This window comes from Dendrobates tinctorius, unplaced genomic scaffold (assembly GCF_039654945.1).
Source record: "Dendrobates tinctorius isolate UK_male_01 unplaced genomic scaffold, ASM3965494v1 ptg000173l, whole genome shotgun sequence".
Classification (NCBI taxonomy): Eukaryota; Metazoa; Chordata; class Amphibia; order Anura; family Dendrobatidae; genus Dendrobates; species Dendrobates tinctorius.
The window spans coordinates 4,468,766-4,496,070 of record NW_027361840.1 but is presented as its reverse complement, the minus strand read 5'-3'; the positions used below and the strand labels follow the sequence as shown (position 1 = coordinate 4,496,070).

The window sequence follows — 27,305 nt, the reverse complement described above, 5'->3', positions numbered from 1 at the left end:
AGCAGCAAGAGGCACTGCAATGGAATCTCCCACAGCTTCAGCTGAGTAAAAAGGAGAACCCTAAGGTAAGGGGTGATCATTGGGTGTACCAGTGGTCCTATGTAGTCTCGGCCCGCCAGGTCTCATGCAAATGACTTACTGCAGTTGGTGGAGGAGTGGCTCCAGTCTGAGTTTTTTTCTCCAATCGAGATGGAGAGTTGTGGTTGATCGGATTGTGCGGGCTCTGCCAGCCGCCATACATCATTGGGTTGGGCAAAGGGACCTGGGCAATCTGGACCTGCTGGTAGGATTGATTGAGCGCTATAAATCCACTCAGGACGGGGTACCAGAGCCTGGAAATGGGGCTAGTAACTGTTCTGTGCCATCTGAGCCCATTGACTGCAGGTATACGCACCATGTCTCGATATATGCCCAGCCAGTCTGTAACACCACTGCAAGCACTGCCAGCAGCGTGCAGCGACTGTGCCAGGTGCTTGTGAATGGGTGCCGCACAGATGCTCTCCTGGACACGGGGAGCAGAGTGACTTTGGTCCATAGGTCCCTTGCTGCTGGGGACAACTCCAAAGGATGGAAGGTGAAGGTGGTGGATATCCATGGGGAAATCCGGGAGTACCCAACCGCTGAGGTCAATTTTTCTACACAATGTGGGGACATTAAACATGTGGTGGGAGTGACGAAGAGTCTTCCATATGGGACTGTGTTGGGTTGAGACTTGCCCCTATTTTGGTCACTGTGGGAGACCAGGGTCAACCCTCTCATGGTAAAGGTTGTGCCAGGAATAGAACCCGGAGATGTTGAGATACCTGCCATAGGGATCGCAAACCTAGGGACAGAGTGTAATCACGATAGGCTCCCCCAAAGGTATTGGCAGGGCAGGATGAAAATGTTTCGGGTGCAGAACCTGAAGATGTCAAGTCAGAGATATCTGCCACAGGGGTCACCAACTTAGGGTCAGAGTGTAACCCCAACAAGCTTCCCCTAGAGCAAGGATCCCCAACCTGTAGCTCGGGAGCCACATGTGGCTCGCGGTCCCATGAATTGTAGCTCGCGACTGTCTGCCAGCTTGGTGCATTAGGTCCAGGTCTAGCAAACAGGTGTGAAGAGTAGATCTCAAAATGGTGAATGTTGTGAATAGCCCTGCACAGAAGAGCAGATGTGGATGCACATTTACTGGTCTTAGGGGTTTAGAGATGTTTTAAGTATGGTACGCTGGAGGATGGTAACACCTGTTAGAGGAGGTGCTCAAAGCTGGATGTGACTGTGTTGGGAGTCCTTGATGAGAGAATACTGAAAGGGGGTATTGTGGGAACCCCTGGATCTCAGTGTACTGCTTTGGAGTGATTTCTGTGGAAAAGCTTTGGTTATCATTATACCTGTAATGGGGGCTTTGGTTGACACTACTTTGAAGGAGATGGGAGCTGGATGTGGGTCACGCCCCTCTCTCAGTGCTGAATGTGGCTCGAGACCCCCTCTCTAAGGTGAATGTGGCTCTCAAGGTCAGAAAGGTTGGGGACCACTGCCCTAGAGGTTGTGTCAGTAGAGGGCATGGAGACTCCACTGAACCCAGAGCTGGAAATGTCCCCTGGTAAGTTCGGGGCAGCTCAGTTCCAGGGTCCCACGCAGAGAAACTGGTGTGTGTAAAAACTGCAGGTTTAAAAAGAACGCCGGGAAGAACCGGGAGTGTGTGGTCGCAGAGGCGAATGGGGACGTGCGCACGAGGAATCTTCTTACAACGGCCAATGATGTGGCCTCGGGTCAGAGTGAAATAGATAGAGTGCTCGTTAGACAGCAGTGTCGGGAAACTCAGGTTTGGGTGCGACGTAATAAAGATGGATGCTCGGATTTGATGGGTCAAACCACGGCGTTTCAGCATGATATAGTCACCGAGGCATGGGTAAGGGTACGGAAGAAACGATAGCAAAGGCCCGAAGGTGAGTACTTAGGTGACAGGATGAGATGCGGGGTTACTGAATCCAAAATAAACACGGTCGAGGCCACCCAAAACCGGTCCAAATATACAGTTAAACGTGAAAGTGAGCGTGGCATCTGCATAGGAGAATGGAAAAGTGGGTCGTCCCATAATGAAGTATGGAAGAGAAATGCAAAGGGGAGGGATGCATGTATTGTTCAACTGTTCCGGACCCTACTTTGGTTTCAAAGTGCAGTGCCGGGCGGGGATGTCACAGGGGCATGCGGATGCCCTGGCTCGTGCCCATGTGGGGTGTCAAGTATTCAACCTCAAAGGTTTGAACAGTAGAGGGGTATATGTGAGGCAGTGACCCCTGTTACAGCTAGGGGGTGCTGTATGTTCTCCCCAGGATACGCACGGAGGCATATTGAGGCTATGGGAATGCATTGCGGTCACAGGCGTAGCTGGGATTGCAATAGTGAAGCAGTGACTGATGTAACAGGTAGGGGTCACTGTGCAGTCTCCTCAAGATATGCACGGAGGTGTATGAAGGCCATAGGTGTCCATGGCAGTCACAGGCATAGCTGTGACTGCAATACAGACTGATAACAGAAGTGTTAGTCTTGAACATGTTAGTGTCCAAGGTGGATGTAGGGAAAACCTGCTCTGGATGCTGTGTGTGAAACAGACTGCAAGATAGTAGTTTGTGCAGTGTTTTTATTCCGGACCCAGGTTTTCCATGTGGCTGGTAGCCACACTTTGCTATGTTAAAAACCCTGAAGGAAAGGGTTAGGTGTTGCTTAGTGAGTCTCAGGTGTGTCAGGGCCAGAGAGAGGCCTGACAACCCACAGCATACACAGTGGTTCTGCCGTCCATGATGACTGGTCACAGATGTGGACAGGTCTTGTGCCCAGATGTGAACCGGAGGTAGACTTCCTGTGCCTGAAGGAAGGACTGGCGTGTGTCACAGCTACAGACAGGAGGATGTCAAGGTCTGTGTATGGCTGTGAAGAGAGACTGTGATACAGTGGTGCACGACACCCATGTGAACTAGTCAGAGGTGGGGTAGCGGGTGTCGTGACTGCAGACCAAAGGGGGCTGTAAGTGAGAGACATGGCATGGCAAGCAGTCACCCATGGAAACTGGACAAGGTGAAATCCAGCATGTTTAGGGACTGTGATACAAAGCCGTGTCCTATGAAGTGCTATTGACTGGTGTGAACTGAACACTAATATTATTTGCACTTGTGTAAATTGGACTTTAATGCTGTGAGGAAACACATCAAAGGGACTTTTGTGTTTGTAGGTCACTGCCTCTTCACTGCGTACCATGCTACCGCTGTCTCACAAGGTGTAGTGATGATTTTGACTCCATGGGTGTTTTCCAGAAACAAGCAGCAGTGTATGTTGCTGATAGAAAATAGCATATCTTCCATTGTAGTGCCCATTAAATTGTAGTGCCCAGACATTGTGCCCAGATAATACTTCTGGACACATGTACCCTCATTGCTATAGAAATGCTAAACATGTGGACACTAAATGTGGTTTAGACACACTGTGGGGCTCAGAAGGGAATGGGACATTTGGATTTAGGAGCTCAGAATTTGCTGGATTTTTGGGGAGAGGTGAGGAGCCATAGTGCTTTTCCAGATCCTTTGTGCTACCTGTAATGTGGAAGCCCCCTATATTTAAGGACACTGCCCTCTCCTGGTTCTCACTATCTTTCTGACCACTCCTTCAGTGTTTTGTTCATTGGTTCCACTTCATCTCCTCTTCCTCTCACTGTTGGGGTACCTCAGGGCTCAGTCCTTGGCCTCCTTCTCTTATCTCTCTACACGGCCCCAATTGGACAGACCATCAGCAGATTTGGCTTTCAGTACCATCTTTATGCTGATGGCACACAACTATACACGTCATCCCCTGACCTTACCCCCGCTGTACTACAATGCCAGTGACTTTCTGTCCGCAGTCTCCAACATCATGTCCATCTGGCTAATCATTACTCGACGCGTCCGCTCTTTGCCAGTCCTTACACTGGCTGCCCATTCATTATAGGATCCAATTCAAAGTACTTGTTCTCACCCACAAAGCTCTTCACAGTGCGGCACCTGCTCCCTCTTTTCTGTTTATCGGCCTAGCCAGTCGCTGCGCTCTGCAAACGACTTTTGACTAACCTCTACACTAATCTGTACCTCCCACTCCCGACTCCCAAGACTTCACCCACGCTGCGCCAATCATCTGAAATGCTCTATCCGGACTATCCACAATTTGCATAGTTTTAGGCACTCCCTCAAAACACATTTGATCAGAGCAGCCTATCATGTTGCCTAATCAAAGTAATTTTATGTGTAAGTGAGCATATGTAGCCCATTCAATATCTCCATCCATCCCTCACTCCCTCAAGACGGCTGGACCATCATTGTATATACACCATTGTAAATACTCACTTGTACTCTGTATCTCCCCCACCTCATTGTAGAGTGTAAGCTCTCACCAGCAGGGTCGTCTTATTTTGCTTTAATTATTGTATTGTTAACGTTGTTACTTATTACTTGTGTTTTGAAATTTTTAAACTGTAAAGCGCTGCGGAATATGTTGGCGCTATATATATAAAAAGATTATTATTATATTTCCGTTAAAAGATGACAAACCTTAGTAAGGGTTTTTTTTGCGGATTGAGTTGAAGCTTTTATCAGGAACATTTTATATTACATTTTGGATCACCTTAATCCTGCGCTCTACGCTGAACACTTACTTTGGGGTTTCTATCTAAATCACTGAGTGACGTGATTCAGATGAAACTCCAGAGGGATTTATTCACTATAATTCAGCAGCAGATTACTCTGGACTCCGTATCGCCAAAGTTCAGCAGTGTCCTTCTTTTCAGAGGTGCACAAAACTGTGGCCGACCGTGATTTTTTACACGCTTAAAAAACCAGACACTGCCAGATCACAGGTCAAACTGCGTCCACAGTGTTTCCATCTGCCTCATTACAGGGAATCTTCCACCAAAGATTTAGACAAAAACTCTGATGTAAGTGCTCAGCACAGAGCACAGGATAAATGTGTGCCGAGTCTTACTACATGTAAGGATTCCGGACTTTCCTTTGTGCCTGTTTGCCCTCATCCGAGTTGGAGTCTTGTCTCTCACCCTGTCATGGAACTTCCTGTCTGTCCTGTTATTTAAGTCAGGGTCGTGTGTTCCTCCTTGCCTTAGTATTTTGTGCTGTTGGTTCCAGAGCTCCTGCCCGTTGTGCTGGTGAACTCCCTGCTACTTCTGCTGGTTAATTGGTGGTCTGCCTCGCCTCATTCAGCTGCCTTCCATTTTCTGTGTGCTCCTGGATCCTGATCGGGGTTGCCTATTGATCGGAATACTTGGGTGCTGCCCTTCGCCTCAGAAGCTGCTGCGCTCAGTAAGAAGTGCAACTTCATATCTTCTGGACTACGTCTGTTGGGCTGTGGTGCGGGACTTGAGCGGGACTTGACAGCCCTTCAAGGTACCTTTAGAGACATTCCCCTGTCTAAGCTTCTTCTATGTATTGTTGGACTCTCACAAGCAAATGCCGTACGGACGTGTGATCAAGATATTGCTGGGAGACTCCCTTGTTTAAGTACTGTGTGCATTGAACGACCCCCTTGCTGGATAACCACGTTTAAGTACTGTATGCATACCCACTGATATCTTTAATGGTCTTCCTTATTTAAGTGTCTTGCGCACTCCTGCATCATATCCTTGCTGGACTGGTTCGTATTAGCGGTCGCATCCTGCTATTCAGCTTGCTGTGATTTACTATATTGTGCTGAGCACCTCGTTTCAATTGCAAGAATATCTGTTAGTTCTGTTTACATTCCTGTTTTATTTAAATACATCTTTTTGCTGCAGCTTTGTTCTCAGACTGATTTTATCCCACGCTATCAGATTCCTTAGTACCTACATAATTGTTACAGGATACTCAGGACAATTAGGAATCTGCTGGGGTAATGTCGACTGAGTCAAAGTTGGATCATTTGTTTTCTATGATCAACTCCTTACAAGGGGACGTAGTAGCTCTGAAAAACAAGGTGGCTAGCTGGGAGGCCCATTTCAGGCAGGCGCTGCAGGATTTAAGTAATCAAATAACAGCATGAGCGCCTCCACCCCTGGGGCAGCTACTGCCAACTAGTCCTCCCAAGTTACCGCCGATTAGATTTAATGGTGAACGCTACAAATTTTGTGGGTTTATAAATCAATGCATTTTGTATTTTGATGTACATGCTGCCCATTTGTCTTGTGTATAATCATGTTACTTACCTCCCGAGCTCTCGCGTGGGCAAATCTGCTGATTGAGACTCGTGACCCTCACTTGAATAACCATGATGATTTTCTGCAATGTCTATGATGTTTGATGATCCAAATCGTCGCACTACAGCTGAAACTGCACTGTTGTCATTACGTCAGGGTAAGCGCTCTGTTGTTGAATACGCCACTGAATATAGACGGTTGGCGGTGGATACGGTTTGGGAGTTTATGCTCAATTACCCATTTTTAAGAGGGGACTTTCTAGTAAGATTAAGGACAAATTAGCCCAAGCAGATTCTCCTCAGGAGTTGGAGGCGTTCATACAGCACTGCGTGCGCATTGACATACGTATTACTGAACGTAGACAGGGGAAATTTGCAGCCTTTAGCCGTGTCTCTAACTCTCCCCTTCCTTCTAAAGAACTTGCAGGCAAAGACTCTTGGGAAGCAGAACCAGTCCCTATGCAAGTGGATGCTTTACAGCGGCGTGAGAGAGTAACGAGCGCAGGGAGCATCACTTTCATGAGAGTTTATGTTTTTACTGCGGTCAGTCTGACCATTTCCTTATAAACTGTTCTAAGCGGCCTCGCAAGGTAATAGCCGCTGTAGGGGAACATAATAATCAGGATGAATCTGTTACTTCTGAGTCCAGCTTTGCTGTGAATGCTGTGTTTCATTCCCTAGCAATGACTGCTGCTCCCAAGACACGGAAGGATAAGGATGCACATTGTTCCTCATTAAGATCTTATTGTCGGGCCAATGGATCTCATGGGCGGCTATGGGGGATTCTAGAGTTGGGGGTAACTTTATGGACATCACTTTTGTCAAGGAACATGGCATACAGATTCCACAGAGAACCACGCCAGTAGGCATGGAAACGGTGGATGGTTCTCCCCTAGTTTCTAGACCGGTGGATCAGGAGACGGCACCCCTGGAGATTTACATGGAACCCAATCGTCGAAAAGTGCTTTCATTTATGCTAATTTCTTCACCACATTTTCCTTTAATTCTAGGAATTCCCTGGCTTCAGGCACAGAACCCAATCATCAACTGGGAGACCAAGGAGATCACCTTTCCACCAAGGGATACACCAGTAACAGGTCAGGTAAATTCTCGGGATGCGGAATGTATCACTGGAGTATCAATGTTACCACCCATTTACAACGAATTTTCTGATGTCTGTGACAAGAAAATGGCAGATCAGCTTCCTCCTCATAGACCCTAAGGTTGTCCTACCAAGCTCCTTCCGGTGGAGGCTATTCCATTTAAAAATTGTTTACCCACTAGGAGCTCCCACAAGCCTTGAAAGAATACATTGATGAGAATCTGTCTAAGGGTTTCATTCACCCCTCGTCATCACTGGCAGGAGCACCCATCTTTTTCGGGAAAAAGAAGGAACTCTTAGACCCTGTATTGACTACCGGGAGCTCAACAAGGTAACCATTTGGAACCATTATCCTTTATCATTAATCCCCGAATTGCTGGAGTACGACACGCCAACATTTTTTCTAAGTTGGATCTTCGAGGAGCTTATAACCTAGCTCGGATCCGCTCTGGGGATGAATGGAAGATGGCATTTAGATGTCGTTATGGGCACTTTGATTACCTTGTGATGCCTTTTGGACTCTGCAACGCTCCGGCAACCTTTCAACATTTGGCTAATGACGTCTTTAGAGATTTGCTAGATCATTTTGTTGCAATCTCTCTGGATGATATTTTGATTTTCTCCGATTCTTTGCAGGAGCATCAAGAACATGTTAATACAGTTTTAAGACGTCTGAAAGAGAATCATCCCTACATCTAGCTTGAGAATTGTGCGTTCCACTGCACTAAGATTCAATTTTTAGGCTACGTCATCTCGCCACAGTGGCTTAACATGGAGGTAAGATTCTGGCTATTCTTGATTGGCCCGCACCAAAAAATGTTAAGGAGGTACAACGCTTTATCTGGTTCACTAACATTTATAGACGGTTCATCCGTAATTTCTCTGAGATTGTGCGACTTATTTCGCAACTAACCAAGAAGGAAAAAACTTTCTTGTGGTCTACACAGGCTCATGAGGCTTTTGACTGTCTTAAGTCCCATATTACATCTGCTCCGCTGTTGATCCATCCTAACCCAGCTGTTAGGGACAGCGGAACGCAACAAATATAAATAGGAGGTGCGTTCGCCGCCCGGGGTCCACCGTGCGGTAGGTGACAAGACCGCTGCTGGACAATGGCAGACTCTCTAGCTGGCGAAGTGCTGCACTCGGGTTAACGTCACCCGAGGAGTGAAGGCGGACTCTGTTAAGCCACAGAGATGCCCTAATATAAATTAGAAATGAGAACTGGGCCTGTTATCTCCACAGGACCAACTGGCGTGTGGCACCGCAGCCGCGAACGCCAATAAATGCTGCTACAGCAGCGCGGCGGTAACTATAGCCGCTAGACGACGGCGCCGGGAAGCCGGACACCGTTGGACGCTAGTGTACAGTGCGGGAAGTACAGTGGCGCATATCTTGCCACTAACTGGAGCTGACTATAACCAACACTCTGTCACCATTCGTATTATCAGAGGGAAGGGGGTTTCAAATAAGTCAGTCACCAGACACATGCATCCATCACCTTTCACACACAGCATAATAGTCTACACTAGCGCATGGCCGAGCCGCCATGCGGGCTTTTTATAGCCATGCGCTTCCGGGACCTTCCAGTACTCTGTGAAGGACGAATCAGATCTGACGCAGGACCTGAGCATGTGGCCCCTGCTCTCCACTGAGAGGTCAACTTGCTGGCATGCCCAGTAGCGCGGCAAGAGGACTTAGCCTCTGGAGCGGTTCCCTGCAAAGCAGGTTGCGCTACCATTGCTGCACCAGAGGTGGCAGCAACATCCAGAGTGACAGAGCGAGTCTGAGCAGCATGCCTGGATCGCCGGGATTGCTGAGCAGGTCCCTGAGCGGTCGGGGAGGAATGGGAGACCGCTGGATGTACAGCTCTGGATTCCTGCTGTGCAGTGTCAGGAATCCGACGCCTAACACCAGCATGGGGAAGAGTCTTGAGGAGATCATTTGCATATTCCCAGTGCCTTCTGGGATAAGTGAAGAGTCTCTGCGAGCGCAACGATCACTGGGCTTTGGCCGTTGCAGCTGAAAAGAGGAAAACCAGGGGAAGAGTCTTGAGGAGATCATTTGCATATTCCCAGTGCATTCTGGGATAAGAGTCTCCGCGAGCTCAACGATCACTGGGTTTTGGCCGTTGCAGCTGAAAAGAGGAAATCGGAAAACCAGGGGAAGAGTCTTGAGGAGATCATTTGCATATTCCCAGTGCATTCTGGGATAAGTGAAGAGTCTCCGCGAGCTCAACGATCATTGGGTTTTGGCCGTTGCAGCTGAAAAGAGGAAATCGGAAAACTGCGCGCCGATAATTTTGGCTCATCTTTCATAGTTTTTAAGAAATCTCAATATGGAAGAGGCCAGGAGCCATTTGGTGAGCTGCATTTCTTGCTACATGTTCACAGACTTACCAGTGGAAAAGCCAAACTTCACATGCCACAAATGCAAGCTTGTGTCCCTGTTGGAGGAAAAGTTGCAAAATCTCGAAGAGAGGTTAGCTACATTGAAGATCATTAAGGAAGGTGAAGAGTTCTTAGACAGAGCAGAATTATCTCTTCATGTTACAAAAAGAGAAGAAATTCGAAGTGCACCTGAAGAAACAAAGGAATGGAAGCATGTGACCCAGAGAAGCAGGAGGATCGGGAGGCAGTCAGCACCCATACTTCTCAGGAACCAGTATCAGGCTCTCACGCAGGAAAACGATGAAGAAATACATCAGGATAAGACTTTGCCCACAAACAGCAACCCTGTACGCCTTCAGAGTCCTCCTGGATGGAGAAAGAAAAATGTTGTAAATAAGAAACGGAGAGTGGTGGTCATGGGGGATTCCCTGTTGACAGGAACAGAGGCCGCTATCTGCAGACCGGATATAGCTTCAAGAGAAATGTGCTGTCTTCCAGGTGCAAAAATTAAAGATGTGTCTGACAGGATATCAGGATTCTTCAGACCTACAGATGACCACCCATTCCTGCTACTACATGTGGGGACAAATGACACCGCAAGAAACGACCTGGAAACCATCTGCAGAGACTTTGAAGACTTAGGCAAGAAAGTGAAAGAACTGGGAGCACAGGTGGTCTTCCATCCTCCCAGTGGATGGCCATGGAACAAGGAGGTGGAATAAGATTCTGCAGGTGAACAACTGGCTACGTCGATGGTGCCGTCAGCAACGATTTGGATTTATGGATCACGGAGTGAATTACCTTTACGATGGACTACTTGCTAGAGATGGGGTACACCTTACGAAGACTGGAAAGCATGTATTTGGAAGTCGCCTTGCTACCCTTGTAAGGAGAGCTTTAAACTAGAACAACATGGGAAGGGAAGCAAAAGACCAGAAAAAGCCATACACCTGACAAATGCTATTGAGAACTCTGCTATTAGAAGTGGAAAGGAAGAACAAAGACAAAAGAATCTAATTAATAAAAATATTGGAGAAAGAGAAACCAATCACAAACTAAAATGTTTCTATACTAATGCACAAAGCATGGGCAACAAACAAGGAGAATTGGAACTACTAACACAGGAAAAGAAATATGATGTCATTGGAATCACTGAAACTTGGTGGGACAATACACATGATTGGAATACAAGACTAAAAGGATACAACTTATTTGCAAGAAACAGACTTGATAAACGAGGAGGAGGTGTCGCATTGTACGTTAGAAACGCTTATATCTGCACAGAGATTGAAGCTTCAGAGACTGGGAGTTCTGTGGAAACTGTTTGGGTAAGAATACAAGGACAGAACAATGGAAAGGACACCATTGTAGGCATTTACTACAGGCCGCCTGTGCAAGCTGAAGATATGGATGAACTCTTTATGCATCAAATGGCCAAGTTCTCCAAAAATATGACATAGTTGTCATGGGAGATTTCAACTATCCAGACATTTGTTGGGGATCTCTCAGGCAAAACTAACAGGTCAAGGAAATTCTTATCCTCTCTTGCTGACAACTTTATCTTCCAAAAGGTAGGGGAGAAAACAAGCGGAACTGCTACCTTGGATCTAATCCTTATAAACAGGGAGGAAATGGTTGAGGAGGTAGCGACCATGCTATTTTAGAATTTTGGATAACTAGAGGAGGAAGACCTGTGAAGACTCAGACGTCAAGGTTAGATTTCAGAAAGGCAGATTTTAAGGGATTCAGAAAGAGAATTGGTGGGATCCAATGGCTGGATATCCTTAAAGACAAAAATGTCCAGGAAGGATGGGAAACCTTGAAAAATGAAATTCTCAAAAGCACAATTGTTAACAATTCCGAAAAGAGGGAAGAATAGGAAGCATTTAAGGAAGAACACAGAATGGATGGATGAACACAGAACTTAAGCACATGCTAAAAAGGAAGAAAAAAATGTTTATAAAATGGAAAGAGGGAGGCATATCTAAAGCAGAATATAATGCTGTCTGCAGAACCTGCAGGGCACAAATCAGATTATCTAAAGCTGACAATGAATTGAGGCTTGCAAGAGATGTCAAAAGAAATAATAAAGGATTTTGGGGATATGTCAAAAGTAAAAGAAAAGTCAAAGATGCTATAGGATTTTTACAGGATGAAAATGATGAAATGGTAAGACAGGATGTTGAGAAGACCGAACTTTTAAATTCCTATTTTGCATCTGTTTTCTCTCAGAAAGGAAATGTAACATCAACTGTTCTTCACTGTCCTATTAAGGGAATAGAAGAATCCAGGATATCTATAAACAGAAAGATAGTGAGGAAACACTTAGCTAACCTAAATGAATTCAAGTCTTCAGGTCCAGATGAATTACACCCCAGAGTACTGAAGGAGATAGCAGAAGAAATTTTTGAACCCCTCTCCATAATCTTTGAAAATTCTTGGAGAACAGGAGAAGTCCCAGAAGACTGGAGAAAAGCAAATGTTGTTCCTATCTTCAAAAAGGGGAAGGTGGTGGACCCAGGCAACTATAGGCCGGTGAGTCTGACTTCTATACCAGGAAAGATCTTTGAACAAATTATTAAACAACATGTATGTCAGTATCTGGATAAGAATGAAGTGATTAAACAGAGTCAGCATGGGTTTGTAACTAATAAGTCATGTCAGACTAACTTAATTTCCTTCTATGATGGAATCACTGACTGGGTGGATCAATGAAATGCTGTAGATATAGTATATCTTGACTTCAGCAAAGCATTTGACAAAGTATCTCATACAATCCTTATTGAAAACATGACTAAGTATGGAATGGACAAGGCAACTGTTAGGTGGATTCATAACTGGCTTAGTGATCAGACCCAAAGAGTGGTCGTAAATGGCTGCACATCCAGTTGGAAGAATGTCTCAAGTGGGGTACCACAGGGCTCTGTCCTGGGCCCTGTATTGTTCAACATCTTTATCAACGATTTAGATGAAGGAATTGAGGGTAAACTGATTAAATTTGCTGATGACACAAAGCTAGGAGGGATAGCTAATACTAGAGAAAAGAGAGAGAGGATTCAAAAAGATATAAATAAACTGGAGAAGTGAGCAGCATCTAACAGAATGGTTTTTAACAGGGAAAAATGCAAAGTACTACATCTGGGCAATAAAAAGGAAAAAAGCATATACAGAATGGGAGGAATAGGGCTAAGCAACAGCACATGTGAAAAAGACTTGGGTATACTAATAGATCACAGACTGAATATGAGTCAACAGTGTGATGCAGCAGCAAAAAAGGCAAATGCAATTCTAGCTTGTATTAACAGAAGCATACAGTCTAGATCACGTGAAGTCATTATTTCCCTCTACTCCTCTTTGGTCAGACCTCATCTGGAATATTGTGTCCAGTTTTGGGCACCACATTTTAAAAAAAACATCAACAAACTGGAGCAAGTTCAGAAAAGAGCGACCAGAATGGTGACCTGTCTGCAAACCCTGTCTTATGAGGAAAGGTTGCAGGATTTGGGAATGTTTAGTTTGCAAAAGAGAAGACTGAGAGGAGACTTAATAGCTGTCTACAAATATCTAAAGGGCTGTCACATTGTGGAAGGATCAACTTTATTCTCATTTGCACAAGGAAAGACTAGAAGCAATGGGATGAAACTGAATGGGAGGAGACACAGATTAGATATTAGAAAAACTTTTTGACAGTTAAGAGTGATCAATGAGTGGAACAAGCTGCCACGAGAAGTGGTGAGTTCTTCAATGGAAGTCTTCAAACAGAGGCTGGACAGACATCTGTCTGGGATGATTTAGCGAATCCTGCTTTGAGCAGGTGGTTGGACAAGATGGCCCAGTAGGTCCCTTCCAACTCTACAATTCTATGATTCTATGATTTCCTTTCATCGTGGAGGTGGACGCTTAGTATTGTGCATTGGGGGCCATACTTTCGCAAAGAACAGAGGAGAAAGGTCTGTTAAATCCATGTGCTTTTTCTCCCGTAAACTTTCTGCTGCAGAAAATAATTATGATGTGGGAGATAAAGAGCTCCTTGCCATAATCGCTGCATTTAAAAAATGGAGACACCATCTGCAGAGGGCAGCACAACAAGTTATTGTGCTCACGGATCATCGTAACCTAGAATTTTTTATGTCTTTCTCCACATCAGGCTCGTGGGAGTTTGTTTTTGAATCAACTTCATTTTGTCATTTCGTACTGCCCAGGCTCACGTAAAGGGAAAGTGGATGCTTTGTCTCAAATCTATGCCACGGATTCCGTACCTGGGTCCCCTTGCAAGACCATTGTAACAACCCTGCTGGCATCACTGCATGGCATCCCATCCCCCGCACACCAACTTACTTACTGCTTCAAGCCATGCTGTGAATTCTGTCTGTTGCCAGTCCTGTGCCTCTGCTCTCCATGTTTCCTGACTGTGTGTATAGGGGGGTGGCGCCTGAACTCTCTGGTTCTTATGCAGTCAGGGTGCTCCTGGCTAATGGGTCCCTGACCAATTACCTAGAGCCCTGGACTATTTAACCCTGCCCCATCCACTGGAACATTGCCTGTGCAATGTCTAATCTCAGTTAGTATCTTGCTGCTGAGGAAGCCAGGCCCTGTCCAGTGTATTTCCTCCTTCTCTGGAGGAATACTTCTTGTCTTGCTTTGTACCTTGTCTGCCTGCCAGGAGGCTGAATATCCTGACCCTTGAGTCTTGGTCCCAGTACCTTGTCTGTACTCTGTCCTACCTTAGTCTCTCTTTCTCCTTGTCTGTGGCTTCCTTCCTTTCTGTCTTTCCTTGTGTCCTCCGTCTGTGCACCTGCACCCTAGCAGCTCCGTCTGTGCATCTGCACCCTAGCAGCTCCATCTGTGCATCTGCACCCTAGCAGCTCCGTCTGTGCATCTGCACCCTAGCAGCTCCGTCTGTGCATCTGCACCCTAGCAGCTCCGTCTGTGCATCTGCACCCTAGCAGCTCCGTCTGTGCATCTGCACCCTAGCCGCTCCGTCTGTGCTTCTGCACCCTAGCCGCTCCGTCTGTGCTTCTGCACCCTAGCCGCTCCGTCTGTGCTTCTGCACCCTAGCCGCTCCGTCTGTGCTTCTGCACCCTAGCCGCTCCGTCTGTGCATCTGTACCCTAGCCGCTCCGTCTGTGCATCTGCACCCTTGCCGCTCCATCTGTGCATCTGCACCTGTTGTGAGCTCATGTGTTCATTCACCTTTTGTGTCCGAGGATCTCCCTCTTCTGGTGAAGGATGGTAGTGAGGTTGATTTGGATGAAAGAAACCAAACACCTGATCTGGTAGATTGTGACTGGGTAACAGGAACTGCAGACTGGATATAAGGCAGCCGACGCCCTTCTGAGTGGCTGGTGATTTCTCTGCTGGATTCTTGGAGACCAGTCTGATTCCTGCTTCCCAAAGATAAGTTTTTGCTCTGCTATAGAACTTATTAGTTTTGGTTTTGTTTACCTTGTTTTTTGAGTTCAGCCATCCCCGGCCGGGGGTGTGCTGGATTCTTATTCCTTGATCAGTGTTCTCTTTTGCTCTGCTTTCAGAATATTCTGAGTGCTGATATAGGGTTTGAAGTCTAGTGACTTCAGGGTCCTTTTTGCTTATCAGTTGTGTTGGGAAAATTTTTAGCAGGGTTTTCTCGGATTGCAGACAGCAGCTTTTCTGTCCTGTCCTTTTTAGCTAGCTTGGGCCCCATCGTTTGCTCAACCTATCTTTCTATATGTGTTAGTGTTTTCATCTTGTTTCACCGTCATTATATGTTGGGGGCTGCCTATTGCTTTGGGGTCTACTCTGGGGCAGTCAGTTTTTCCTTTTTCTCTCTTTAGGCTTATTTAGTTCTCCGGCTGTGGCGAGGTGTCTAGGATCACCGTAGGAACACTCCACAGCTACTGCTAGTTGTGTGATAGGATTAGGGGTCTACAATCCGCTAGTTTCCAACCTCTCTGATTTTCTGGGCTGAGCTTGTGTTTTGTTTTTTCCTCCTCGGTGACTCAATCATAACAGAGTCACCAGCCATACCGCAGATTCTAGGATACTCAAAAGCAGGAAGGAATTGTTAAGAAAAAAAAAAAAAGTGTGTCAGAATTTTTTTTTTTGTGTATATTTTTTCCTCTTTTTCTCTGAGGCCGTAGGAGGAATATATATTTTTTTTTCTGATGGAGTTTAAGCAATTGTCTGATCGTGTGGAGCAGCTTGCTGCTGAAGTGCGAGGAATTTCCACCTATCTTGCTCATTCACACGCTGCTGAACCAAAAATTCCTATTCCTGATGTGTTTTTTGGGGATCGGTCTAAATTTTTGAATTTTAAGAATAATTGTAAATTATTTCTTGCCTTGAAGCCTAACTCATCGGGGAGCTCTGCGCAGCAGGTAAAAATTGTCATCTCCTTGCTGCGCGGCGATCCCCAGGATTGGGCGTTTTCTTTAGTACCAGATGATCCTATTCTAACTAATGTGGATGCATTTTTTCAGGCCTTGGGGTTGTATGATGAACCTAATGCGATTGATCAGGCTGAAAAAACTCTGTTGGCATTGAGCCAGGGTCAAGATTCTGCAGAACTGTACTGTCAAAAATTCCAAAAGTGGGCGTTCCTCACCACTTGGAAAGATGGTGCCTTGGCAGCTCTCTTTCGGAAGGGTTTGTCAGAAACCGTACAAGATACTATGGTGGGATTTCCTGTTCCCTCTGGTCTTGACAATTCTATGTCATTAGCCATTCAGGTTGATCGGCGTTTACGTGAACGTAAAATTACACAGGAAATGCTGCCACCTGTTGAACAAATGTCTGAACCTATGCAATGTGATAGAGTTTTGTCTAGGGCACAATGTCAGGAGTTTAGAAGGCGTAATAAACTGTGTTTTTTCTGTGGAGATGCCTCTCATATTATTTCTGTCTGCCCTAAACGAGAGAAACGTTTTGCACACACATTTGCTGTAGGTGGTGTACAACCTAAGTTTCTTCTGGCAATTACTCTGATCTGCTCCCTGTCCACATTTTCTGCTAAAGCCTTTGTGGATTAAGGAGCGGCCTTGAACCTAATGGATTTGGATTTTGCCAAACGTTGTGGTTTCCCTATCACACCTGCTATGATTGAGTCACCGAGGAGGAAAAACAAAACACAAGCTCATCCCAGAAAATCAGAGTGGTTGGAAACTAGCGGATTGCAGACCCCTATTCCTATCACACAACTAGCAGTAGACGTGGAGTGTTCCTACGGTGATCCTAGACACCTCGTCACAGCCGGAGATCTAAATAAGCCTAAAGAGAGAAAAGGGAAAAACTGACTGCCCCAGAGCAGACCCAAAAGCAATAGGCAGCCCCCCACATATAATGACGGTGAAAAAGATGAAAACACCAACACAGATAGAAAGATAGGCTGAGCAAACGATGGGGCCCAAGCTAACTAAAAAGGACAGGACAGAAAAGCTGCTGTCTGCAATTCGAGAAAAACCCTGCTAAAAATATTAACCAACACAACTGATAAGCAAAAAGGACCCTGAAGTCACTAGACTTCAAACCCTATATCAGCACTCAGAATATTCTGAAAGCAGAGCAAAAGAGAACACTGATCAAGGAATAAGAATCCAGCCTACCCCCGGCCAGGGATGGCTGAACTCAAAAAACAAGGTAAACAAAACCAAAACTAATAAGTTCAATAGCAGAGCAAAAGCTTATCTTTGGGAAGCAGGAACCAGACTGGTCTCCAAGAATCCAGCAGAGAAATCACCAGCCACTCAGAAGGGCGTCGGCTGCCTTATATCCAGTCTGCAGTTCCTGTTACCCAGTCACAATCTACCAGATCAGGTGTTTGGTTTCTTTCATCCAAATCAACCTCACTACCTTCCTTCACCAGAAGAGGGAGATCCTCGGACACAAAAGGTGAATGAACACATGAGCTCACAACAGACACCCCTGCGGACGCCTATTCCTTTGAGGGGTATTGATGCTACTCCTTTGGCGAAGAATAAACCTCAGTTTTGGACCCAGGTGATAATGCGGGTCACCCCAGACCATCAAGAAAATTGCAGATTTTTGGTGTTGCATAATTTGCATGATACCATCGTGCTGGGGTTCCCCTGGTTGCAAATCCATAATCCAGTTTTGGATTGGAAATCTGTGTCTGTGTTGAGTTGGGGTTGTCGGTGTGCTCTTAGTGACACTCCTATTTTCTCCACCTCTCCCCAGTCGCATGAGGTTCCTGACTATTTGGCTGATTTTTATGATGTGTTTAGTGAGAGTAAGTCTGCGTCTTTGCCTCCTCATAGGAGTTATGACTGTGCAATTGAGCTAAGTCCGGGGTGTAAATTTCCCAAGGGTCGACTTTTTAATTTATCTGTACCCGAACATGAGGCTATGTGTTCTTATATTAAGGAGTCGTTGGAGAAGGGTCATATTAGATCATCCTCTTCACCCTTGGGTGCTGGGTTTTTTTTTGTGGCCAAGAAGGATGGTTCATTAAGGCCCTGTATTGACTATCGCTCCCTTAACAAAATTACTGTTAAATATCAGTATCCGTTACCCCTGATTTCTGACCTATTTTCTAGAGTTGAAGGTGCTTGCTGGTTTACCAAGCTTGACCTCAGGGGGGCGTATAATCTTATTCGCATTAAGCATGGGGATGAATGGAAGACAGCGTTTAATACTCCGGAGGGACATTTTGAGTACCTGGTGATGCCTTTTGGGCTCACTAACGCCCCTTCTGTCTTCCAGTTCTTCATGAATGATATTTTCCAGGACTTTGTGGATAAGTTTCTGATCTTCTATTTGGATGATATTTTGATCTTTTCCAGGCATTGGGACTCTCATGTGGAACATGTTCGGACTGTGTTCTGGATTTTGAGGGAAATCTCCCTGTATGTTAAGGGATCGAAATGTCTTTTTGGTGTACAGAGGATTTCATTTTTGGGATTTATTTTGTCTCCGTCAACTATTGAAATGGACCCGGCCAAGATACAGGCCATTTGTGATTGGGTTCAGCCCACTTCTTTGAAGGCTCTCCAGAAGTTTTTGGGTTTTGCTAATTTTTATCGTAAGTTTATAGCCAATTTTTCTGTTATTGCCAAACCATTGACTGATTTGACTAAGAAGGGCGCTGATTTGCTGAATTGGTCTCCAGAGGCTGTTTCTTCTTTTCAGGAGCTGAAGCGGAGGTTCACTTCTCTGGTTTTGCGACAACCCAATGTCTCACTTCCATTTCAGGTGGAGGTGGATGCTTCAGAGACTGGTGCAGGAGCTGTTTTGTCCCCAAAAGATCATGTAACATCTAAAATGAACCCCTGTGCCTTCTTTTCCCGAAAGTTCTCTCCTTCGGAATGCAACTATGATGTGGGGAATCGAGAACTGTTGGCCATGAAGTGGGCATTTGAGGAGTGGAGACATTGGTTGGAGGGAGCTAGACATCAAGTTGTGGTCCTCACTGACCACAAGAATTTGATCTACCTTGAGTCGGCTAAACGCTTGAATCCGAGACAGGCCAGGTGGGCCTTGTTTTTCACACGTTTTGATTTTGTGGTCTCCTTTCTTCCGGGCACTAAGAACATTAAGGCTGATGCCCTCGCTAGGAGTTTTTTGGCTGATTCTCCTATTGTGACCAAGCCTGCTACCATCTTAGGTGAGGGGGTGGTTCTTTCTGCCACCTCGCCTGATTTGAGACATGCTCTGGAGAAGTTTCAGGAGGATAAGCCTGAGCGTTGTCCCAGTGGTAGGTTGTATGTTCCTGACCAGTGGAGGAGGAAAGTGATGTCTGAGGTTCATTGCTCCACGCTGGCTGGTCATCCAGGTATTTTTGGTACTAGAGATTTGGTGAGTCTGTCTTTTTGGTGGCCTGCCTTGTCTTGTGATGTCAGAAATTTTGTGCAGTCCTGTGGGACTTGCTCCCGATCTAAGCCTTGTTCTCATTCTAGTGGGTTGTTGATGCCTTTGCCGGTGCCCAGGAGGCCATGGACCCATATTTCAATGGATTTTATTTCTGATCTGCCTGTCTCTCAGAGGATGACTGTTATCTGGGTGATTTGTGATAGATTCTCTAAGATGGTCCATCTTGTACCACTCCCTAAGTTGCCATCTTCCTCAGAGTTGGTGCCCTTGTTTTTGCAACAGGTGGTTTGCTTGCACGGGATTCCTGAGAACATTGTATCGGACAGAGGAGTTCAGTTTGTCTCTAGATTCTGGAGGACCTTTTGTTCCAAGTTGGGAATTCAGTTGTCCTCCTCCTCTGCATTTCACCCTCAGACCAATGGGCAGACGGAGAGAACAAACCAGACTTTGGAGGCTTATTTGAGATGTTTTATATCTGCTAATCAGGATGATTGGGTCTCATTTTTACCCTTGGCCGAATTTCCTTTAAATAATAGAACTAGTTCTGCCACTTGGATGTCACCCTTTTTCTGTAACTTTGGGTTTCATCCTCGATTTTCTTCAGGGCAGGTGGAGTCTTCTGCCTGTCAAGGGGTTGACACTGTGGTGGAAAGAATGCAGCAGATTTGGGACCAAGTGGTGGATAAGTTGTCTCTTTCCCAGGAAAAGGCCCAGCGGTTTTCTAAGCGGCATAGGACCATTGGTCCCCGGTTTAAGGTGGGTGATATGGTCTGGTTGTCATCAAAGAATATCTCTATAAAAGTGGCTTCTCCAAAGTTTAAACCTAGATTTATTGGACCTCACAAGATTTTGGAGATTATTAATCCGGTCTCTTTTCTGTTGGCTCTTCCTGTCACATTTAAGATTCATAATGTGTTTCATAAGTCCTTGTTGAAGAGGTTTGTTGAACCAGTGGTTCCTATGGCGGCACCTCCTGACCCTGTGTTGGTTGAAGGTAACATGGAATATGAGGTAGAGAAGATACTGGATTCCCATCTAGCTAGAAGGAGACTCCAGTATTTGGTTAAGTGGAAGGGTTATGGTCAGGATGATAATTCCTGGGTCTCTGCCTCTGATATTCATGCCGAAAGATTGGTGCGTGCTTTTCATCGGGCTCATCCTGATTGTCCTGGAGGCTTGGATGAGGGTTCGGTGACCCCTCCTCAAGGGGGAGGTACTGTTGTGAGCTCATCTGTTCATTCACGTTTTGTGTCCGAGGATCTCCCTCTTCTGGTGAAGGAAGGTACTGAGGCTGATTTGGATGAAAGAAACCAAACACCTGACCAGGTGGATTGTGACTGGGAAACGGAAACTTCAGACTGGATATAAGGCAGCCGACGCCTTGCTGAGTTGCTGGTGATTTCTCTGCTGGATTCTTGGAGACTAGACTGATTCCTGCTTCCCAAAGATAAGTTTTTGTTCTGCTATAGAACTTATTAGTTTTGGTTTTGTTTACCTTGTTTTTTGAGTTCAGCCATCCCCGGCCGGGGATGTGCTTGATTCTTATTCCTTGATCAGTGTTCTCTTTTGCTCTGCTTTCAGAATATTCTGAGTGCTGATATAGGGTTTGAAGTCTAGTGACTTCAGGGTCCTTTTTGCTTATCAGTTGTGTTGGGAAAATTTTTAGCAGGGTTTTCTCGGATTGCAGACAGCAGCTTTTCTGTCCTGTCATTTTTAGTTAGCTTGGGCCCCATCGTTGGCTCAACCTATCTTTCTATCTGTGTTAGTGTTTTCATCTTGTTTCACCGTTATTATATGTTGGGGGCTGCCTATTGCTTTGGGGTCTACACTGGGGCAGTCAGTTTTCCTTTTTCTCTCTTTAGGCTTATTTAGATCTCCGGCTGTGACGAGGTGTCAAGGATCACCGTAGGAACACTCCACGGCTACTGCTAGTTGTGTGATAGGATTAGGGGTCTGCAATCCGCTAGTTTCAAACCTCTCTGATTTTCTGGGCTGATCTTGTGTTTTGTTTTTTCCTCCTCGGTGACTCAATCATAACATGCACCCTTGCCGCTCCGTCTGTACATCTGCACCCTTGCCGCTCTGTCTGTGCATCTGCACCCTTGCCGCTCTGTCTTCTCTGTTGTTGCAGAACTTCTTGCTGCAGTTTCTCCACAGACCTTGTGGTTCAGCTCTACTCCGCAGTCCTGCAGCTCCGCCTACTCCGCACTCCTGCGGCTCCACCTACTCCGCACTCCTGCCTATAACCATACCTGCACCTCCTGTGTGAACAGGTCCAAATCCTGTTCCAACATACACCACTCCCTCCTGCCTACACCTGCACCTGCTGTGTGAACAGGTCCCTACCTGTCCCTTCTCATATCACGCCAGTCTGTCATGTGCCTCAAGCCGTGCCCACCTGTCCTGTGTCTCAAAGCTGTGCCCGCTTGCCCTGTGTCTCCAAGCCGTTCCCGCTTGCCTGTGTCTCCAAGCTGTGCCCGCTTGCCCTGTGTCTCCAAGCCGTACCTGCTTGCCCAGTGTCTCAGCCGTGCCTGTCGTGTCTACCTGCCTGCCTGTCTATAGCTTCTGTCAAGGTGACTTGCCCCGAGTGGGACCAGCAGCCATAGCCAGACACCACCCTGGAGTGGCACCCGACAGCTATCTGCCGCACAAGCCTGACCTCACCATCAGAGGCTCCAGTGAAGACCGAGGTAGCTGTCGTAGTCACGCCCCTTCCAGGGTAGTCTGCTTTGTGGCACAGTGGGGTCACAAACCCCCTGGCTCGTGCCATTCAGCCAAGGCGCAAGCGTGACAACCATTTTGTCTGAGTCAACTTTGTCAGAGTCATCCAGAAAAAGGACTTATGGAAGACTATTAAGGAGGACTATGACGCAGATCCATTCCTTGCTAACCCTACTGATGATGTTAACCTGGTTCTCAAGAACTATATGTGGGTTCGGGATCAACATTTATACATTCCAGAGTTCGTAAGGCTGCTGTTCCTCAAGTTTGTCCATGACTCTAAGTTGGCTGGTATTTTTTGGTGGCCTACCTATCTGAAGGACATGAAGAGCTACGTTCTCTCTTGTGAAGTATGTGCAAGCTTTAAGACTCCTCGTGTATCACCTACGGGATTGCTGCAACCACTACCCGTTCCCTCTCACCCTTGGGGGTCTATTTCGATGGACTTTATAGTGGAATTACCCACCTATGGGGGAAAGAATTTTGTTTTGGAGGTGGTAGATCGCCTTACAAAGGCTGCTCACTTCATTCTTTGCACTGGTCTTCCCTCTCAGCTAAGGAGATGATTGAGCTAGTCATTCAGAATGTGTTCCACCTGCATGGAGTTCCAGACAAGATCTCTGATCAGGGAGTGCAGTTTACCTCCAGATTCTGGAAAGGATTCTGTTCTACACTTGGTATCAACGTCTGTCTGTCCTCAGCATATTACCTGCAGACCAATGGGCAGACGGAGTGGACTAATCAGACTTTGGAGCAGTACCTTCGGTGTTATATCAACCAAACGCAGGATGACTGAAGTTGCTTCCTTTAGCAGAGTTGTCCTATAATAACTCGCAGAATGCATCCACTAAGGTTACACCCTTCTTTGCCAATTTGGGTTTTCATCCTAGTATTCTTCCCAGACCCTGATTGATGCTCCAGTGCCTGCAGTAGAGGAGAGGGTGGCAAGGATGAGACAAAATCTGGAAACTCTGATAGAATCGCTATCTACAGCACAGGAGCGATACAGGAGATCTGCCGATAAGTTCCGGAGACCTGCACCTATGTTTAATGTAGGAGACTCTGTGTGGTTATCCACAAAGAATTTAAAACTGAATGTTCCGTCACAGAAGCTGGGACAAAAATTCATTGGTCCTTTCAAGATCTCTGGGATCGTGAGCTCTGTTGCCTGCCGTCTGAAGTTGCTAAGGACTATGAAGGTACATCCTGTGTTCTATGTCTCCTTATTAAAACCTGTGTCTCTGTGACGGGGTATACGACAGAGCAAGAAGGGCCAACAGGCCGAGGGACGATCCAACGAGATTTATTAAGGCAGGGAGCATACAACATCAAATATCCATAATGTCCTTGGAGTCCATGAGAAGTCCACAATATGTCCACACAATGGAAACAAATCCGGGCACCTCACGATAGTCCTTGTGCCAGATACGATGACAATAATCCTTGCAATAGTCCACAGGATTCCACCCAATCCCACGGACGTCACGAGCTGGCCTCAACTCAGTTCGTGATTTCTTCGATGTCCGCACTCAAATCACAACTGATCTTAAAACAAGAGTGTATTGTCAGGGCTCTTGGGATCAGCCCATCTGAAGGGGGGTAGGAGTCACACCTACTATTCAATGGTTTGGTCCATCAGAAGATTCTAGAAATGTAAGGGCTCCACTTAGTCTACAGGATGTGTATTGTAGGTTATCTTCTGCTTAGCAAAACAATAGCCAAAGTTCCACTAGCTGTTGACACAAGCCTAAATTAGATTATGGTCCAGATACATCACAAGACATTGCAAAGTATTGGGGGATTGAGACATGGTTAATTTACAGCAAATACAACCAGAGAAAATTTAAATGACATATTATACAAAATACAGGACAGGGCAAAACTACAAATCATGACAGTCTCCCTGTGTCAGGGTCTTATTGCACCTCCTCCTCAGCCTATGTTAATGGATGGACATGAACAATTTGTTTTGGAGAAGATCCTGGACTCCAGGATCCGCAGGAATCAGCTGCAGTACCTCATCAAGTGGCAAGGAAATCCACGAGAGAGCGTGACGTCATCTCAGGCCATTCGCACAAAGCATCAATGGGACCGGAAGATGCTGGCAGTGTGGTGAGAGGCGGGAAGGACTCCGTGGGCAGCCGGAGGGTAAGAATTAAAATAAAAAATAGGGATATACTATTTTTTACAGGATTATGGTACCCAGGGCATGGAGGAGAGTCTCCTCTCCTCCAGACCCTGGTACCATCCGCACATGAAGCGCTCACTTTACGCATCGTGGGCATAGCCACATGTGCAAAGTGAGCATTTCAATGCAATCCTATGGGTGCTGAATCGCCAAGATTCTGCACAAAGAATGAACATGCTGCGTATTTTTCCGCTATGCGATTCCGCAGCGGAAAAATCCGCAGCATTAGCACATCAATGCGGAATCCCATAGGATTGCATGGGGTGCATTTTCATAGTGTCTTTGCGGTGTTTCCGCAGTGGAAAAACGCTGCGAAAACGCTAAAAAGATGCAACGTGTGCACACAGCCTAACACTACGTTCTTTGGGAAGCAGAATTAACAAATCAACAGCAGGTGAAGAATTGGTTTTATTTTATTCTTTTTTATGCCTTTCCTCGTGTGGTATAAGTGATTATACTACTTTATTCTTCGGGTCGGTGCGTTTACAGCGATACCAGATTTAGACTTTTTTTTATGTTTGGCTGTTGTCACACTAAAAGATACTTATTTTGCAAAGCAAGTTTTTGCATCACAACATTTTGAGAGCTATAATTTTTCTATATTTCTGCTGACAAAGTCATGTGAGGGCTTGTGTTTTGCAAGACGAGTTGACGTTTTTATTGGTACCATTTTCGGGCGAATTACATTTTTGACCACTTTCTATTCTGATTTTTGTTAGGCAGAATGTACAAAAAAAGAGGTATACCGGAATTGTTTTTTTGTCAGTACGATTACAGCGATACCACATTTATATATTGTTTTATGTTTTGCCGCTTTTACACAATATAAATTATTTTATAGAAAATGGTGGGTAAACAACTCTTCGTTTCAAGTATGTGATGCTCGTTCAAACTCACCAGTGGAAAGTGACAGGTGAGGGCAATATGAAAATCACACCTGAAAGCAGCTAAAAAGGGGAAAAATTGACACAATCTTTGCATTGTGTGTCTGTGTGTGCCACACTGAGCATGAAGAACAGTAAGAGAACTGTCTGAGGACTTGAGAACCAAAATTGTTGTACAATATCAACAATCTCAAGGTTACACGTCCATCTGCAGAGATCTTCATGTTCCTTTGTCCACAGTGCGTAACATAATCAAGAAGTTTACAACCCATGGCACTGTAGCTAATCTCCCTGCATGTGGACGGCAGAGAGAGATTGATGAAAGGTTTTAATGCAGTAAATAGTCCGGATGGTGGAAAACCTCCAATCAAGGTCAAAAGTAGTTCAAGCTTTCCTGCAGGCTCAAGGTCTCAATGTGCACATGTGCCGCCTTCGGCGACCATTTTCCCAAAGCCCACATCAAGTTAATTTGGAAACAAAATGGGGGCCATATAGGGGTGGGGGGGTGGATTGCATGAAAGGGGTTGTCCAGGCTTGACACAAAAGTCTGCAGTCAGTCATTCTATAGTCTGTAGACTGCTGAATTGTGACGGCATGCAGTGTGCATGATTAAAGATGAGCGACTTTGCCTTTTTTCGGGTCGAGTCGGGTTTCATGAAACCCGACTTTCTAAAAAGTCGGGTCGAACTAAATCGGCCGACTATAGGGAAAAGTCGGGGTCCAACTGAAACACGAAACCCAATGCAAGTCAATGGGGAAGCAAAGTTGGCAGGGATTGGAGGACGGTAAACACACCTACAGTGCCCATTTCAATGCCAACGACATCAATTCTTATTACTTAAGCTTGTCAACCTTAATTTACTTTATAATAATAGTTATGCATCGAAAACTGGTGGTTATTTGGCTAAAGTTGTGGGGGGTTGGGCTGGCTCCAGGTTTTTGTGTGCCCAGGGCCAAAGAGTGTCAGTGCGCCCTTTAAGACATACCACAATTCATGATGCTCCGATACAGCACAGAAATATAGGTATAGTACAATGAAAAATACTTCACTGCTTACATGACATGACTGATATCTATTTTAAATTCTACAATAGCTCAAAAAACGGACAGTATATTACTCCATACAGTATTATGGCCACCACATTGTGCGCCATACAGAATAATGAGCCCCATATATTTCTCCATACAGAATAATTGGTTCCATACAGCATATGAGGAGCTCCACATAATGCTACAGTATATGTTGGTCCCCATGGATGATGCTCCGTCTTATGGGCCCAAATAATGCTCCATAGAGTCCATATATAATGGGCCCCATTTCTAATGCTCCAGTGTATAATGGGCCACGTAAATGCTGCTCCAGTGTCTGATGTCCCACATTTGGAATACTCCAGTATATGATGGGCCAAATGGATGATGCTCCAGTGTATGATGGGCCCCATAAAGAATTCTCCAGTGTGTATTGCTCCCCAAAAAATGCTCCGAACATTTTAAAAAATTAAATACCTCTCCTCGCTGGGCACTGCTCTACTCTGGATTCCTCAGCATTGCCATTTTAAAGCTCTCTGCACTTGTACTGTTTCGGTAGAGGGCATACAGATGTGATGTCATTACGCTCTGTAACCTGAATGTCACTGTCAGGAAAGGCGGAAGACATCATGGCAGTGGAGCAGGGAGAGGTAAGTATTGCAAGTGCTGTGCCCCTGAGCAAGCAGGGGGGACCCACTCGTGGGCGCCGGTACTGGCACAGGGCCCCTCATAGTACGCCAGTGTTCCTGACGGCGAGTGGGCCCCCCCACCATCAGAGACACTTTATTGTACTATGAGAGGCCCTGTGCCAGTCCTGTCTCCCAAGGGTGGGGCCACATACCTGTTCAGGGCAACAGCACTTGCCCGGGTGCGGCAGGTGTTGACCCCGGGCCTGGGGTAGGGGGGGGCAGCCCATTTCGGGTGGTTTAAAAAATGGCATATGTTGATGTGTAGGCTGGACTTTCAGCTGCTGCAAATGGAGGAATTGGAGAAGTCAGA

The 27,305-nt window shown here is 45.9% G+C and overlaps 1 protein-coding gene and 1 long non-coding RNA gene across 6 annotated transcripts in view; one reads left to right on the top strand and one right to left on the bottom strand.

The window, feature by feature from the left end:
- LOC141053976 (uncharacterized) overlaps window positions 1–27,305 on the top strand; it is a 166,570-nt gene that overhangs the window by 70,471 nt on the left and 68,794 nt on the right. For 4 of the 5 annotated variants that reach the window (XR_012221310.1, XR_012221311.1, XR_012221313.1 and 1 more), the window contains exons 2-3: window positions 5,148–7,286; window positions 7,928–8,068. This is a non-coding gene — a long non-coding RNA (uncharacterized lncRNA). The remainder of the gene's footprint in view (window positions 1–5,147; window positions 7,287–7,927; window positions 8,069–27,305) is intronic. The other variant, XR_012221314.1, reaches the window with a different exon arrangement.
- The window catches only part of LOC141053954 (uncharacterized), a 55,300-nt gene that overhangs the window by 10,411 nt on the left and 17,584 nt on the right, over window positions 1–27,305 (bottom strand).